This window comes from Lissotriton helveticus, chromosome 3_1, assembly GCF_964261635.1.
Source record: "Lissotriton helveticus chromosome 3_1, aLisHel1.1, whole genome shotgun sequence".
NCBI classification, from domain to species: Eukaryota; Metazoa; Chordata; class Amphibia; order Caudata; family Salamandridae; genus Lissotriton; species Lissotriton helveticus.
This window is the reverse complement of record NC_136061.1, coordinates 2,099,553,537-2,099,571,286: the sequence shown is the minus strand read 5'-3', so window position 1 is coordinate 2,099,571,286 and position 17,750 is coordinate 2,099,553,537. Positions and strand designations below refer to the sequence as shown.

At 45.0% G+C, this 17,750-nt stretch overlaps 1 protein-coding gene across 1 annotated transcript in view; it reads left to right on the top strand.

The window, feature by feature from the left end:
• The first annotated feature begins 1,201 nt into the window (after positions 1 to 1,201).
• Positions 1,202 to 17,750, top strand: part of MAN2A2 (mannosidase alpha class 2A member 2) — a 709,606-nt gene continuing 693,057 nt past the window's right edge. Inside the window, exons 1-2 of the mRNA XM_078683269.1 lie at positions 1,202 to 1,394; positions 15,947 to 16,106. The gene's annotated coding sequence lies outside the window, so the exon portion shown is untranslated. The remainder of the gene's footprint in view (positions 1,395 to 15,946; positions 16,107 to 17,750) is intronic.

Here is a 17,750-nt window from a genome sequence, read left to right as displayed (position 1 = left end):
TTGCCTCTGACTCACTCCTCACTGTCTTATTCACCACTATCTGCTTCCCTCTCTCGTTTTTCTCACGTGCCTGCCCTTCTCTGTGACTCTTAGAGTATATCCAGTCCTATCCCTTCCTTATGTATATAGAGATAACTCTAATCACTAGTATATGCTGTAGACCGCTGTGCTCTCCACCATTCCTATGTGACTCTTAGAGTATATCCAGTCATATCCCTTCCCTATGTATATAGCGATAACTCTAACGACTAGTCTCCTATGTGACTGTTAGAGTATATCCATGTGTATCCCTTCCCTATGTATATAGAGATAACTCTAACGACTAGTCTCCTATGTGACTTTTTGAGTATATCCATGTGTATCCCTTCCCTATGTATATAGAGATAACTCTAATCACTAGAATATGCAGTAGTCCACTATGCTCTCTACCATTCCTATGTGACTCTTAGAGTATATCCAATCTTACCCTTTCCCTATGTATATAGAGATAACTCTAAGCACTAGTATATGCAGTAGTCTGCTGTGCTCTCTACCATTCCTATGTGACTCTTAGAGTATATCCATGTGTATCCCCTCCCTATGTTGATAGAGATATCACTAGTATAGGCCTTGAGTATATCCATTTGTATCTCCTCCTTGTGTGACTTTATCTCTTGTACATTTGCAATTTTTTCTGTTTGTACCTTTTTTTTGTAACGCATGTAATCCTAAATCCGTATGCTTTCAACTGGTTCTTATGTAATGCAAAAATGTGCAATCATTTTTACGCATGTAACCGTCAGTCCTTATGTTTTCAACTGGATCCTATGTAAAGCGCTCTGACACGGAGTCCCGTCTCGCCCCCCAGACTCAACTGCAAAGCAAACAATGCATTTATTGAGGGGGTGGGGGTCACACACCAAACACCTCACCCCCAACCCCTCCCAAGATACGCCACCGGACTCTATGTCACTCGTAAGTCTAACCCGCCTGTGTTGTCAACAATCAGATGACAGCTGGTACAATGTTTATACACGCCAGAGACACGTGCTGACTCCACAACCAATGAGCACTTCGTATTTCTTAGCGGCGAAGTAGGATTGGCTAAGGGACAGCTAATGCTCCAATCTTAGGTCACATTACACTGTACGAGACCCTAATACTTCCAGACCATTCCAGATTATGCTTAGCCCTGCTATTGGCTGTCATGCGACCCGGAAGTACTAACTTTGTGTTTAGTGCCTGATTTTATAAGATCAGTAGCCGGCAACGGACTTAGGTTGAATTTACGGATGGGCGTTGTAAGTAGCTGAGAGATGGTCACCTTGTGCACACATGCATATTCTATACGGACGTGTCTTCGAGCCAGGCATAGAGCGACAGGGCTCGATCTGCCACTGCCAGCACCCCAGGAGGTAGGTGATCGTGAAACAGCTGGACGTCCCTTCCCAGCATCACCCTCTGTTTCCAGCTCGCAAGCACACCCTTCAGTGAGACAACCCTGTAAGTCCAGGATCAGGAGAACCCCGTAAGATGTTAATCGCTATTTTCCTCTTTACATCCCCATCAACTGCCCTGCCTACAACGGGGTTTGCCGTCTTCGCTGCCAAAATAGTAGCCCTTCTTACATGTGACACCGTCAGCTAGCAGGGCTGGCTTTTTACACAACAGCACATTCATACGAAGATGTTTAGTGCATGCCTATAGTGTTAAAGGAGAAGGAACGAGTCTCAGAAAGTAGCAGGACTGCTGAAGGTGTCACGCATGAAAAGGGACCGCTTATCAGCTATACCTAGTGTTCATGCCCGGGAGTAGCACTATGACCTACGAGCCCATTAGAACACAATCTCCAGATATACGCGTTTACAAAACGTGTCTACCTCACGAGCACACAGTACATTATCCGTAATATGTGTTCACCTACCCAGGACACTGTACAGTGTCTGCAGCATTTGTCCAGACAGAACACTGTACGGTATCGGGAGGAAACGGAGTGAGATGCCAACCGATGCTGGGCCTTTACACCCACCGCAGCACATTCCAGCTGCAAGATTTACTTACCCTTTGGTCGACAGTTGTCTGCATACCTGGCAACTTCTTGACTTCAAAATGGGGCGAATTTAGTCGTTTTGGAGGGCGATCTTTTTAAGGTAAATTAGGAATGGACACTTTTTTGGGAGCGTGATGCAGTTTTGAAAACGGGTAATCATATTACGGTCTATCATTTTGTTTGTCAGGCGGGAGAATAAAAGTACAAAAAGCGTGACGCCAGGCAACATTCGTGAGAGTTGAAAGGTATTTGCTCGTCGCTGACCAAAGAGCACTTGGCTACTTATCACATTACCACACTGCGTGCACCCTATGCCTCCAGTTGAGTCACATCGTGAGGGTTAGGCTGCCAGATTACCCAAAGTGGCCCCAGACGTTATGGCCTTAGGTTTCTTTTTTGCAAACCATGGTGTGTTGTTGTTTAGAACAATCGGTTTCAGTAACAAGAATCTAGTGTTCAGCTACCTAAATATCGAGAGGTAAATAAAGGTACAGGGCTGCCTCATTGCGTCTTTAGTGACATGGAGCCGTCTATTCATTTTATTTGCAGGATTCAACACTTTCCATCATGAACCAGTGGGCATGCAGTAACTTGGTAGTACCTAGGTTACATAGCGCTTTAGCAAGCATCTGTAGCCGTACCATCTGTTATTTGAAGCTCTAAAATGAATCATTGGGGGATGGGCTCTACTCAGTGTCAAGAGCTGCATGAATTGATAACTTTAGCTTTGGGGTAGCTGACAACCAGATATAGTTTAAGATTACCGTTTGCAATTATTTCACAACCCTTATTTAAGGATATATTTAAGAGATATAGGGCCATATGTAAGTAATCTCTATTTACAGATTCTTAAATACCGAATTTCACCTATTCGTTATTGAAGAAATGGTAAATAGTATGTAGGTAAAAATTCTGTAAATTTTACCGAATCTGTAATATTCGGTATTACCGATTCGGTATTTACTGATTCGGTAATTCCCATTCATTCCTATGGGCCTGAAGGCCCATAGGAATGAATGGGAAGCCATTCACTATTACCAATTAGGTAAATGCCGAATCGGTAATAGGGGGAACATATTCAAGGGTGGCAGGGTGTCACATTGTCACCCTGTTGCACCCATGAATCGTGCATGTGTGCACATGTGACAGACGTATGTCTGCCACATGTGCACACATGCACGATTCACATGGCACTTTTAAAAAAGCACAAAATTGCTTTTTTAAAGGTTTTCGATATTTACCACCAACTTGTAGTTGGTGGTAAATAACAAATCCTTAAATCAAAAATCCACTCGTTTGAGTGCTCCTTACATAGCATTTAAGGATTCGGTAATTTACCAATTCGGTATTTTAAGGATTCGGTAATTTACCGATTCCTTAAATTACCAAATCGGTAAATTACTGAATCCTTAAATCCAGCCAACTACATTAGAAAAAGCTAAATACCGGACGGTAATGGCAAATTTACCGATTTTCGGCCGTTACCGACAGGTATTAAGCTACCTACATATGGCCCATAATGCAAGCCCGGCAGCACCGCGATATCCTCTTCTCCAGAGAGCCCAATGTAATTTGCCTTTTTTCAGCATCGACACATTCTGGATCAAACAATCAGTCATAATCTACAACCAGGGGGTAATGTCCCAGACCGCCCCTGACAGCCGTCATCACCAAACAAACATTAGTTCACTAGCTGTCTCCAAGCCTGAAACACTTGTTGAAGAGGGAAGTCTTTGGTCCGTATTCTCCCCAGGAAATGTACCATGAGACTCCACTCCCCGAGGTACTCTACAACCAGGCATATACAGCATTGCCCTTTTCATACGGGTTATAGGCACAAGCTCCTTTGTTTCCAAAACCATGCTCCCCTGTGAGGTCCATGCACCTTGCATCTGTAATATTGCAATATCGCCTGTTGCCTTTGCCTTCAGTTCAGAATCTTGCTTTACAGTGGACTATCACTACTGTGGGCGTCCGCACACAACATGTGAGCTACCATCTACTATGTTACGTGATTACCAAATAACTCCAGCAGCGCACTCTACTTTAAGCCCTTGAGCACACCTAACAGGAGTTTGTATCCATGTCAAGATACATGCATCAACCTTCCAATTTTAAAGATATCTGATCGGGCATTCACAGTAGCACTACCTGTCTCCAGCCAATGCACACCTATAAATCGGCATGCACTTGATGTAACCACTATACATCTTATTCAGCACCATCTTCCTTCATCTCACGCACATAATTCACATGAGTTATGTTATGCAGATTTGTAGAGCGCACTATCACCCGGGAGGGTATCCTGGTGCTGAACACGCTGGTGCACACTTTGGTCCAATTTTTTTAAAGCGGCATTATCCGATGAGTACCTCATTACAAGGCATACTCGGTGGCGCTATTTTCTCTGTTTTAAGGAACAAAGGTCCTAAGCAAATAATAATGTACACAAAATAATTAGAATATAACCAACGATGGGTTACTCTAGCCATCCAGTGTGCAGCCGGACAATGGAGTTTTATTTTTACAATGGAGAAAATAAAGTCAGAAATACTTAGAACAGCATAAATAGTGAGGCACAAGCCTGTACCTTTAAAGAACCGGGAAATGTGGGGGAATGGGGTAACAATACAGACAATCGAACCAAAACAGAAATACAGGCAAAGACTTTGAGCTATGGCCACCTGCATTCAGTTTTAAATAACAGCAAGTTTTGACCAAAAATAGATACCACAACAGTTAAGCACAATGGACATTTGTGGTTCTATTTAGAAATGTCGAAGTTTCAATCCCTTGCTCATGGTAAACTGGGATCATCATCAGGACTAGAAAATAACATTTGCCTGGTTCAGAACATGTTTATGCCAGTCGGCAGAAGGTTGGGGATTGTTTGAGTGCCGTACCGGATTATGTATAGGGCTTGCTCCTTAGGGTTGCGTGATGGCTGGAATCAGGAGACAGCAGCGATGTGCCATGAGGTCCCTGGCGTGATAGCAGGTACTCAAGAGTGTTCAAAGAGCACTGATTCAAGTAGAATTTGAATCAGTGCTCTTTGAACACTCTCCAGCCATTGTGCTTAACTGTTGTGGTATCTATTTTTGGTCAAAACTTGCTGTTATTTAAAACTGAATGCAGGTGGCCAAATCTCAAAGTCTTTGCCTGTATTTCTGTTTTGGTTCGATTGTCTGTATTGTTACCCCATTCCCCCACACTTCCCGGTTCTTTAAAGGTACAGGCTTGTGCCTCACTATTTATGCTGTTCTAAGTATTTCAGACTTTATTTTCTCCATTGTAAAAATAAAACTTCATTGTCCGGCTGGACACTGGATGGCTAGAGTAACCCATCGTTGGTTATATTCTAATTATTTTGTGTACATTATTATTTGCTTAGGACCTTTGTTCCGTGAAATAGAATTGTTACCCGTGATCCTAGGCCATTATTTCGGGTCCCCCTTGTCTGTTTAAAAATAACGCTATTTTCTCTGTGGCAAACATACTCTGTAACCTTCCTGACTTACAGGTACCTACCTACCTGATCAGTGTGCGTCTCCAGCAGCACAATGTGCCTCCAGTTCAGGTTTGCACCCCAAAATGTGCAATCTCTACACACATTTGTGATACTACTCAACTCCTGAACGAACAAACCAGGACTTGAGGGCATCGGAGCGCTGTGCTGTGGTTGAGAATTACAGATACTGTTTCACAAATAACAATCACGAATCCGCGGCGGTGTTGGGTGGTCCTGCTGTGGCTGTTTCCATGTCGGGCTGCCGTGGCTGCCTCCTCCCAGGTTGCAATCTTCCCGAAGACCTAGTAGGACGGGTTTGTGCCTGTTTTTTGTTTGTTTTCCCATTCCTGCGGTTCTCTTGCCCTGCGTGGTTTTCTGCCACTGGGTCTCATGAGGTTGTTGGGGACATTCTGGTGTCCTCTTCCTCTGCTGTTTGGTCTCCGAACCCCTTGGGGTGCACTGGTTGCATGGACTCAGTGGGGTGGGGGAGGGAGGGGGAACTGCCAGTCCTGCCTGCAGATGGTGCTGACCCGGGCTTGATTGAGGCTTCTCTGTCTGGTGCTTGGGGGTTCGGCCAGTGCCTTCTGGGCTGTCCCTTCCTCGTCCAGCGGCTCCTGTGGGCGGCTGGTTCCTGTATGGGTCCTGGGATATCGAGGGTCCTTCGCCCTCCTCTGGCGATGCATATGGCTCCGAGGTGGGTCGCTTGTGCTCCTGTGCTGGTTGGCAGGGGTTTCCTCTTCCCTGCTGGGAAGGGACAGTGGGATTCTTTCCTTGGTGCTCCCGGCCCTCCCAGTTGAGGAGGGCCGGGACTTCTTTGGAATCATGTTTCTCAGTAGTTTGAATTTCAGGCCACTTCGAGTAGTTATCAGTGATGACAAGGATATGCTTCATATTACCCATATCGTCCTCATTGGGACCTAGCCAATCTATACTTAGGTCTTCCAAGGGATGGTCCGGGATATGTCTAGTGTCAAAGGAAGGTTTAAATACGTGTTGGACTTTGTCAGAGTTTTTGCAAATGGAACACTGCCTGACAAAACTTTCAATGTCCCTATCAATCCCTGGCCACCAGTAGAACATCTTTATTTTGTTTTTAAGTTTTACAATCCCTAGATGGCCTTCATAGTCGATTGCTAAGATCCTGGAGAGTAATTTCAATGGCACAATGACTCTTTCGCCCCTGCATAAGTAGTTACCATTGTCAATGGATAATTCCTCTTTGATTTCGCACATTGCTCTAATGTCACTCTGTAAATCACTTTTGTTAGGCCAACCATTTACAACATATTTAGCAGCATCACTCAAGGTTTTATCCTGCGCATATTCAGTATCCCATTCTTTTTTTGAAATGGCATTTGTAAAATCATCAACAAAGTCATGAACAATAGCTACATTAAAATCATCCCAGTGAGCACATGCATTTTCTTGTAGCAGTAATGGGAATCTGCTTAGATAATCAGCTACTTGGTTCACTTTTCCAGTTAAGTATTCAACATCGTAAGTGAACTCTAATAGCTTTTAACTCATCCTAGCCAGTCTGGGTGTAGCCTTCAGTATGCCTTCTGGTGTCAATATTTTGAGTAAGGGCTTGTGATCAGTTCGTAGAGTAAATCTTGCACCCCAAATAAACTTCCTGAATTTCTCCATGGCTCAAACAGTAGCCAGCATCTCCTTCTCTATTACAGAGAATTTCTCCTCAGCAGGAGATAGAGAACGAGATTCAGAGGCAATTGTTAATTCTACACCTTCCTCATTAACTTGAGACAGGACTGCGCCAAGTCCCTTGTCACTAGCATCAGTAGTGATGATGCTGTGGGAAAGGTTGTTGAAAGCTTGTAATTGGAAAGCAGAGACTAAATCATGTCTTATTTGATCAAAGTCTTTCTGAAATTCTGTGTCCCAGTGCAATTCCTGTCTAATTTTAAGAAGTTGTCTAAGGTTGTAAGTTTTGATGGCAACATTTTGTACATACTTTGAATAAAATTCTGCTAAGCCAAGAAAGGATCTTACATCACCCTTTGTTTTGGGTATAGGAGCATTGCTGATAGCTGCAAACATTTTTTTTTTTTTTTTAGAAATGCCATCAACACCCACTTCATGTCCTAGGTAGGAAACAGATTCCATCCTAAATTTACATTTCTTAAATTCTGGCGTAAGTCCCCTTTTTGCAAGTTCGTCGTCATTCGTCATGTTCCTTTTTATCATGTCCCATGATCAATATATCGTCTTGGAAATAAATCACCCCCTTATGATTCTTAAACAGCTAATACATAAACCTTTGGAAAACCGCTGCATCCGAAGCTAAGCCAAACGACATTCTCACAAAGCGGTAGCATCCAAAAATCTAATGAATGCTGTCAGGTTTTTGCTGCTGTCATGTAGTTGGATCTGGTGGTAAGCTGAGGTTAAATCGATGGCCGAGAACCATTTTATACCTTTTGACTGAGCAAAAAGTTTGTCTATTCTTGGTAAGAAAAATTAGTAAATTACAATATTCTTATTAACGTCACTCAAATCTATGCATAGACACCAACGACCATCAAGTTTGCGTGCAACGACCAGTGGGGCCAACCATTCCGCACACACTATGGGTTCAATTATGCCTTTCTTCTCTAGAGGATCTAAATCTGACATGACTCTTTCCCTCACGCTAATGGGGATGTTCCTAGGCTTGTGTCATACAGGAATTGCATTTTCCTTTAGCACAATTTCATGTGTGAACCCAATTCATTTCCCAACTTCCCCTGAAAATACTGTAGGAAATTGCTCGGTAATGTTGTCAGTAAAATGTGAATCACCATCCTCCAAGATCATAACCTGAGTTTCAGTTTTAGGGTTGAGAATGATACCCAGTGCTCCTTGGTCTACCCAACCTAAGACAGAAGGTCCCTTTTCAGCTACATATAGCTTACCAATTGCGTTTCTGTCCTTAAATTGGAAGATTTCTTCAACAAATTCTACCATGGGAATTTTTTCACCTGTAAATGTCACAGGCTGTATTTCAGGAGGTTCTAATTTCTTATTTAATGTTTTTGCAAACAAGTCTTCCCATACATTACGCTGAATAATAGTATAGGCAGAGCCTGAATCGGGTACAATCTGTTGTACACCACCAATTATTATGTCACACACAGATTTGTTTTTTGACTTAACATTCACAATTAAAACCACATTTTCTGAGTCTAATGCATCTATGCACAGTATATCATCATCACTGGATGAACCCGAATTATTACCGCATTCTGTATTTTTATCCTCAACGCATCCAACAACTTTTTTGTTGATTCTACCTAACCTTCTTCTGCAAACCTTGCCAAAATTGCCTATTTTGCCACAATATGTGCATTTAGATTTTAAAGCAGGACACTTTTTGTCATTTGCTTTATGGCCATTATATCCACAACTATAACGCAAACATTGTTTGTATTCAACCTCACTTTTATCAGTTACATGTTTTTTACCTGTATCTGTTAGAGAATGTTTTTAATTTCTTCTCACATCCGTTTTGCTATGAGTAACTTTACTGATGACAAGACCTTCTTCATTGCTTTTCAATGCAACTTTCACACACCTTTTTGACATTTCCGCTTTTTTAACTACAGCAATAATTTCATTTAATGGCGCATCGCCACATGCCCATAACCTTTCATGGATAGAAGATTTATTTGAATGCATGACGAGTTGATCTCTAACGAAGCTATCATGCAAAGTGCCAAATTCACAGTTTACAGCTCATTTTTTAAAGGAGGAAACATAGTCTTCCACTGACTCAGATTTGCTTTGTTTTCTTTGAAAGAATGCACATCTATTGATACCTACACACACAGTAGGATGATAGTGAGAATCTAGATCTTCCAGGGCTTCTAGAAAGACGGCGTTTTCAGAAGATCTTACTTTCTTCTCCATGTGAATAAATATTCTATTACCTTCTGGCCCTAAACTATGTTGTGTTTCAAAGGACAATGGTCCCAAACATTAACAAAAATAGACAAAAACAATAAATACAGACCGAGAATCAAATCTATATTCACTGTCCAGCCGGACAGGTTTTATTAACAAATATAATTATATGTAACCAAGATATTAAAAGATTTCCAAGTGGGACACAACCTGTGTCCAACTACCACATATGAAAAACCATATGACGTACATATAAGTGAGAGGCAAGGAGGAGGGCAGTCTGCAGGTTATTCGAGTTAAAACAGACAATTGGTATTGTGCTACACTTTAGGCGATTTTACATTAAAACAGTTTAAATCATCAAGCGTACAGTGTCACGACGTTTCGATCCCTGTTTAATATGGGATCATCATCAGGACATATTGATTCATGCCTCGATATATACTACGAAGACAATGTCGACAATTATTGCTTAATACCACGGCCTATGCATGCAATGACCGCTGAAGAGTTCCAGGAAGAAAAGGAACATGTCAGGGGCAGGGACAATCCCGCATTCTGGGCTGGAACCGGCTGGGGCAGCAAATTGTTCCGGTGGAACGGCAAAAAAGCTCCTCAATGGGAGTCTGCTATAGCCATCGAGTCGATGCTATGTTGTAGCATCTTTTTCTTTCTTGATGGTGTAAATTCCTTATCATTCTCCTCTTCTAGTGCAGCTATATAATAAAAAAAAAGAATCTTCTCCAGTCGGGCCATTTTATTAGCGGCTCTCATGGGCGTGGTAAAAACGGTACAGGTGGAAGTAACCCACAACCTTGTGATGCCATGTTATAAAAGGTAAATATATAAAAACATTTTTTTTACAGTATGAAGTGGTGTGACCTGGACGTAAAATTAACACTTAATACAGCATGAAACCAAAGTAAATATTTGGTATAGTTAAAAGTTAAAGTAAATATGCACTAGGTGTGCACATCACCGTGTGCAACAATATTTATAATGGAAGTGCAGAGTAGTAAATAAGATATGCGGTGTGCATATCACCTAGGAAATATGTAAAAAGAATCGAATATCGTGTTGTCTGGAGATATCGGAAGCTTTCTCAAAATTTCTGCTGAAGTACTTAAAATAACTTTAGTTTGTAGAAAACTCGACTTCCTGGATGTCCGCGATGAAAATCCGACGATCGGGGGGTTGCTAGGAGGCAAATAACCCAAAGAAAAAAATCAAAGATGGCTGCTAAGCAAGATCACGCTACATGATGACATGATGACGTCTCTCAGTGGAAGAGAGGGATCGAGAAGAAAAGACTGTAGCCTTTCCTTCCTGATCCCTCTCTTCCACCGAGAGAAAGTATTCTGTAACTGAGCGGGAGGTGTTGGCGGCAGTTTGGGCCACTTCCCACTTTCGCTCTTTCATTTGAGGATCCAGGGACATTTTGAGGACCGATCATAAACCTCTTTTAAAAGTGTTTGCACCTTGTGTTTATGACAATTGCTCTGCCCGCCTTGCCAGGTTGGCTGTTAAGTTACAGGAGTGTGATTTGTGGACTGAGTATGTATCTGGTTGGAAAAACAAGGTTGCAGATTGTCTATCGAGACTGCAAGATAAAATGTGTGATGATGGTGAGGTTACTACAGAGGAGGTAGTTGCAAGCATTTAAGAAATTCAGTCTGTGGCACATAGTGCCATTTCTAAACGGGAGTGGCTGGATGCTTCTGCCAAGGAATTTGAACTCCTTGCTCTTCACAAAATGATTAACCAAGGTGTATTGAGGGAAAGTGTTTATCCTTACAATGTCAGATCTTATTGTAAAATTGCAGAAGAGCTCTCTATAGATTCTGATTGCATCATTCTTAGAGGTGAGCGATTCATTCCTCCTGTCACGTTGAGGCCCAGACTCATTAGCTTGGCACCTGAGGGTCATATGGGCCAAACATTTACTTCAAAGAGGGTAAAATAACATTTTTGGTGGCCCAGAATAAACTCTGATGTCAAAGACTGGTTTGAGAAATGCCTTCCTTGCAAAAACACTGAGAAAAGGTTGAAATTGGGGGGAGGAGTTGCCAAGGATTTCCCTTTTCACATGGTTGAAGCCGATTCTGTTTGGGAAAATCTCAGCCTGGATTTCATTGGTCCATTCTCATTTCTTTCTGAAAATCAACGCTTTGCAGCGGTCTTGGTTGATGCCAGGTCACATTGGTTTGAGGTAATTTTTATGAGAAACATTAGCTTCAGATCCCCCATTGCCATGTTGGAAGACATTTTTAGAAGGGAGGGTGTCCCTCTTAAACTTGTTACCGACAATGGCACGCAACTCACTTCTTCTGACATACAGTCCTTTTTAAGTCACGTTGGTGTTAAACACATTCACACTTCCTTGTACAACCCACAAAGTAACAGGTTGAGAGGATAAACAGGTTAGTAAAGGGAATCGTGGAGTTAGCCTTAAGACCTGGGCAGAATGTGCAGAGTGCAGTTAAAGACATGCTCTGGGAGTATCACACCACACCCAATGCAGCCACCAGTAAGACTCCTTTTGAGATGATGAGGGGTAGGGTGCCCTCCTCGACACTGTCCTTTTTGGAGGTGGAAAATGAGAATTTTGGTAATCCCAAAGATACTGTAGTACCTTCCAGCTCAGTTTTCTTTAAGGTTGGTGACTTAGTGAAAGTCAAACCAGGTGGTTTTAAAGCTGGCCTTTCTAAATTTCGTGGTACCTTTAAGGTCATTCAGGTTGGCCACAACCGGTTGAAGTTAGACAATATGTAAATTTGGAACGTGAGATGAGTTGCTTTGTTTCAAAGGGCTGGCACTAAGTGTTCTGATAACGTCTCCACCTTACCCAAAACCTCTGGTATTTCAACCTTTCCCACTATTGCAAATGACAAATATAATGATAAATGCACTGTATTGCTTTTTGACGGACCCAAGAGAAGCATGAGATCAGTTGGGTCTCCCAAATTGCTCAATGATTTTGTAACTCATGAAAGCTTTACTCTGCTTGCTCCATATTCTCACCATCAATCGTCACCAATTGTAATGAAGGTAGATAACACCATAAAGTTGTGTTGTAAAGCCTTTATTCAGGAGCAAGCTGGTACATCTCCTCACGACAGTAGATCCACTCCAACTGCCTGCCACTACTATTCTAGAATCCCTCTATGTAGTAAGCTTCCAGTTACTATGTCACACTGCGGATCCTGCAGTGTGTGGTCTCTTTCCCTCAGCCCTACGCATTTCTTCTGCGATGTGTTGGTCCTGAATAGTTTCAGGTGTATCTGCGCCCTCTTTTGCATCAGTGGGATTTCACTACAGTGCTGGGGTCTTTCGCTACCTCCGGCAGCTTTGCTTATTGTAGGAATCGCCCCTTTCCTCCTGTTGTGCTGTTGGACTCTGTCCTGGCCATGCTGCTTGGTGGATCTGCTATCCTGCTAGGCTGCTGCCGAGGCGCTGGGGACTGGCCTGTTCTCTGCGCCCTCCTTGGTGCGGGGTTTCGTGGATTTGGCGGCGGCTGTTCGGGGTGGCTGGGTGTCCTCTGTCTTTCTGGCTGCCATGGGGCCTCTGCATGCCTTTTCTTGTGTGGGGCGTCCTGCCTTTCTGGGGTGCCCTGCCTTTCTGGGGTGCCTTGCACTGGGGCCTCTCAGTCTTCCCCGATGTGAGTGTCTCCTGCGTCCTTCCGGTGGGAGCGGTTTTGGCCAGTTTTTCACCCTGGCTCGCTGCCTCCATGCCTGGGGGCCCTGCCCAGCTGGGTCCCTGTCACTGCGATCTGGACAGTCCCTGACGGTGGGTGATCGTCTTCGGCATTTTCTTCCTCGGTGGCGGCGGGAAGTTTCTGATGGCTGGGTACTGTCAGTCATGGATACAGGGTCGTCTTGTTGCAGGTTCCTCCGGAATCTGGGTTCGGCTGATTCCGATGCCTGTCTCCGGTCCCCGTGCGGTGGCTCTGCTGGAGAGGGTGTCCTGTTTGCTTGCCATGTAATTCTTCTGCTGAGTTCCTGTCGGGGAGCTCGGGTCTGGGGCCCACTCCATTCTGTTCTGGGGCGTGGGTGTCCGGCGGCTTCAGCCCGTCCTGGCTCTCCTGTGGGTCTGCTCCTTGGTTCGGCCCGTTCCCTTCCATGTTTTGGCCCTTAAAGCTGTCCTTCGCTGGTTCTGCTTGGCATCTTTTGATGAGCCGTGGGTCTCAGGAAGGCCTCTCTCCGCTTCCCAGTCGCTGCTTTTTTCTGCGTTTCCTGTTTTGCATCCTTCCCTCCGGCCTCAGGCCCTCGCCCTGGGTCTTCCTGCAGATCCTGGCGCCTCTCTTGGCTCTCCTTCATGCGGCAGGGGTTTTCCTTCGTCCTTCTCTGGTTGACCTCTTGCTCCATGCGGCCGGAGTGTCTTTTATGCTCGGTCTGTTCGAGAGGACCTTGGTGGTTCTTCGGGGGATCGGATTTGCTGGTGACCTGGGATGTGTCTTCTCTGGTCCCCTCTCGGGACTTGGTGTTCTTCGGGGCTCATTTTCAGCCTTTGCTTTGCCATGTTCCATTGTCCTGCCCGTGCCTGGTCTCTCTTCCTTGTTATCCTTGTCCTGCCAGTGCCTGGTCTCTCTTCCTTGTTATCCCGGGGGCTCCTCCAGCTCCTCCAGCAGTCCTGTGGCTGCGGGTGCAGGGGCACCTGGCTTCTGTGGTGTTTCTGGTTCCCGGGGCTCATTTTCTTCTTCTCTGCCTGACCATCTGGATCCTGTTGGGTTGGTCTCCGGGGTCTCGGAACCCTAAAGCTACAGCTTGCGTTCACAAGCTCGTGCACAGCTGCCATCTGTGTTTTTTTTATTGCTGTAATCAGGCTCCTCTGCTTGCACTACCCCCTCCCTTTTCCCCCTCCCTCCTGGTCCGCTTCATTTGTGTCTTCTTGCTGTGAATCATGCTCCTCTGCTACTACTCCCCCCCCCTCCCCCCTCCCTCTCCCCATCCCTCTTCGTCAGTTTCATTTGTGTCTTCTATCACTGTGAATGCTCCTGCTTCCACCAGGCACACACACCATCCGTCGTCAGTGCACGCTTTTACCAGGCACACACGCCACCAGCCGTCAGTGCACGCTTCCACCAGGCACACACACCACCAGCCGTCAGTGCATGCTTCCACCAGGCACACACACCACCAGCCGTCAGTGCAAGCTTCCACCAGGAACACACACCACCAGCCGTCAGTTCATGCTTCCACCAGGCACACACTCCACCAGCCGTCAGTGCCTTCTTCCACCAAACACACACCACCAGCCGTCAGTGCCTTCTTCCACCAGGCACACACCCCACCAGCCGTCAGTGCACGCTTCCACCAGGCACACACACCCCCAGCTGTCGGTGCACGCTTCCACCAGGCACACACACCACCAGCCGTCAGTGCACGCTTCCACCAGGCATACACATCACCAGCCGTTGGTGGAAGCTTCCCCAAGACACACACACCACCAGCCGTCAGTGCACGCTTCCACCAGGCACACACACCACCAGCCGTCAGTTCACACTTTTACCAGACACTCACTACCAGCCGTCACACACTACCAGCCTTCGGTGCACGCTTCCACCAGGCATACACACACTACCAGCCATCAGTGCACGCTTCCACCAGGCACACACTCCACCAGCCGTCAGTACACGCTTCCACCAGGCACACACTCCACCAGCCGTCTGTACACGCTTCCACCTGGCACACACTCCACCAGCCGTCAGTGCACGCTTTCGCCGGGCACACACACCACCAGCCGTCAGTGCACGCTTTTGCCGGGCACACACACCACCAGCCGTCAGTGCACGCTTTCACCGGGCACACACACCACCAGCCGTCAGTGCATGCTTTCACCGGGCACACACACCACCAATCGTCAGTGCAGCAGGCAGGCTCTTCTCAGAATTTCTTGGCAAATATGTGTTTGATGCCTGGGAGGGAGTGGGTCGAGTTTCCTTAAACCATGCTGAGTATGCAGGTGCAGTGCATTAATTCTTCTGTGAGTGAGTCATGCTGCCTGGGGCTCACTCACTCCACACTTGTAAATTGCGCCTGCACCAGGCTTTTTCTCATTTGCAAAGTTCGGCGCATGCGCACAGCTAGCCAGCCCCACACCCCCTGGAATGACTGCTTCCTACAACCAGAATGGAAAGCACATTCAGAGCAATGAAAACAAGTTCATTTGATGCAAAGAACTGTTAACAAAAACCATGTCCAGCTATTGTAGATCTTGCAACTTAAACAAAACAGCAACAGCAACAACAAACAAACAAGCATTGGCATAGCCAATAGTTCTCGCTTTTTGGACCCTATAAGTATTTAGTTATGCAGCAGAATATCCTTGGTGCAACAACACCAACTTTTGCATGGCTACACACTTATAAGGTCCCAAATGCGAGACCTATTGGCTATGCCAATTCTTGTTTATTTGTGTAATTTGTGTGTAAAGTACTGCATCTCAAAAGAAAGACCTACTTTCAAATTTGAAACGTATTTGATTCTTTTTTTAATTTTATTTTTTTAAAGAAAAATCATTTGGACACCTTTGGAATCATTTGTGCCCTGTGAAGTGACAAGGGAGCAGCAGAACACTTCAGTCTTTGGGAAGACTTCATCTCTGTTAGCAAAGTGGAGAGATCCAGGAGGTCCGAGCACTTCAGGAACAGACGAGGGGACCCTTACTGGGGTAATTGCTGTGATGTAATATCCTGCTGTAACCATGTGTACTGGTCACAGCTACCTTTCATGCATACCATGACCCTAACATTTTGACTGCCTTTTCAGAATTTCCTCACCTTTATTTTAACTGTCAGTTGTTAAATAATTTTCTGCTTCATTGGTAATGATCAATGTTAGGATCCACATTTCAGTAGGGAATTGATGAAGGTACTCCTTGTACTCAGTGCATTTCAGTGTTGGAGTTAGGGTAGTCTCTCTATTGTACCCTATTGCATTTCAGTAGCCGCCCGCTTCTCTATACACCATAGTCCCCAGTCCGGTTCACTAGTTTCAAGTTTTAAGTTTATTTTATTTGCATAGTTAATGAAAGCCATTACAATATAGTAAAACAGTCAATAAAACCATAAAGACATGCAATAAAATGTAATACTCACGTGCATAGATAAAAATAGCTCATTAAGGGCAAGAACTGACTAAAAAGAATTAATCGTCATATAGATTTGTAATTGCATGGATAAGGTTCAAACAGCAGCATTGACAATTAACAGCCAAGCTCCTTTCTCTAGACCAAATGCAAGATCGAGTGCCACTTGGAAGTGCTTAGAATGTCTATTGTTTTTTTTAAAGTGCTAAGTCTCTGAAGCGCCTTCCCAACAACCAGACTTGACCAAGTGCAGAAAGTGCCAACTGTAAAGTGAATGAGAACTAAAAGTGCCAAGTGCACGGCCGTTGTCTGTGATTCAATGGTGGGGCAGTGCCAGGGATGGACAAGTCTGGTTCTCAGTGCAGGAGTGCTGCCATGCAGAAAGTGTCAGGTGTAAAGATGACGGGTTCAGACCTCAAGGCGTGGATTAGTCACATGCAGGGCTGTTGCCTGTGATCCTAGCGTGGAGTAATGTCAGGGATGGCCAGAATCTAGTTCCCAGTGAAGAAGCGCAGTATGCAGAGTACGGCAATGCTTAGAGTCAGGTGCAAGGATGGCAAGTTCCGACCACAAGGCATGGTTTAGCCGTGATAACCAAGCCCGTAGCAGATGTCGTTTTTGCCAGCCATCTCTTGAGGTTCGGGAAGAATCATAGAGTACCTTGATGTCTCCTTTTGGAATTTACTTGCTCACCAGTGCAAGGAATTTTACTAATCGACAGTACAGCTGTGGATCCTCAGGCGCGAAGCATACCAACACAGCCTGTCTCCGTGCGGATCCCTCTTGGGTTGAACTGAACCATAATCAAGTGTCGCCTTTCCTCCAACAGCTCTTTACAGGTTCATAACAAATGTGGCAGGTCTTCAGTGTCTGTGCCAGACAGGCGGCAGGCCGTTGTTGTGGCCTCCCTCTGCCATTGGGGAAGGTGCGGTGCACACGGCAATAGCCGCAAATGGTGTATCAAGAATTGCCCCATGGTGGTTCTGGAGTAGCCCAGGGTAAAGTATTTTTGGGGGTCACGTGCATTGTAACTATTCAATGACTGCTAATCATGGGCTCTGCTTGAGAACACAGCCTTATCTTCCACTAGCAAGAGGAGCTTTGTTGAATCCATACAGATTATTTTAAAAAAAGGCAGTGTGGCTGATTGAAGCTTCCCAAAGCTCGGTCAGCCTGATCTTGATCAGGGATTCTTGATGATAGGTTCTGGCAGGCAAAGTGTCTCTC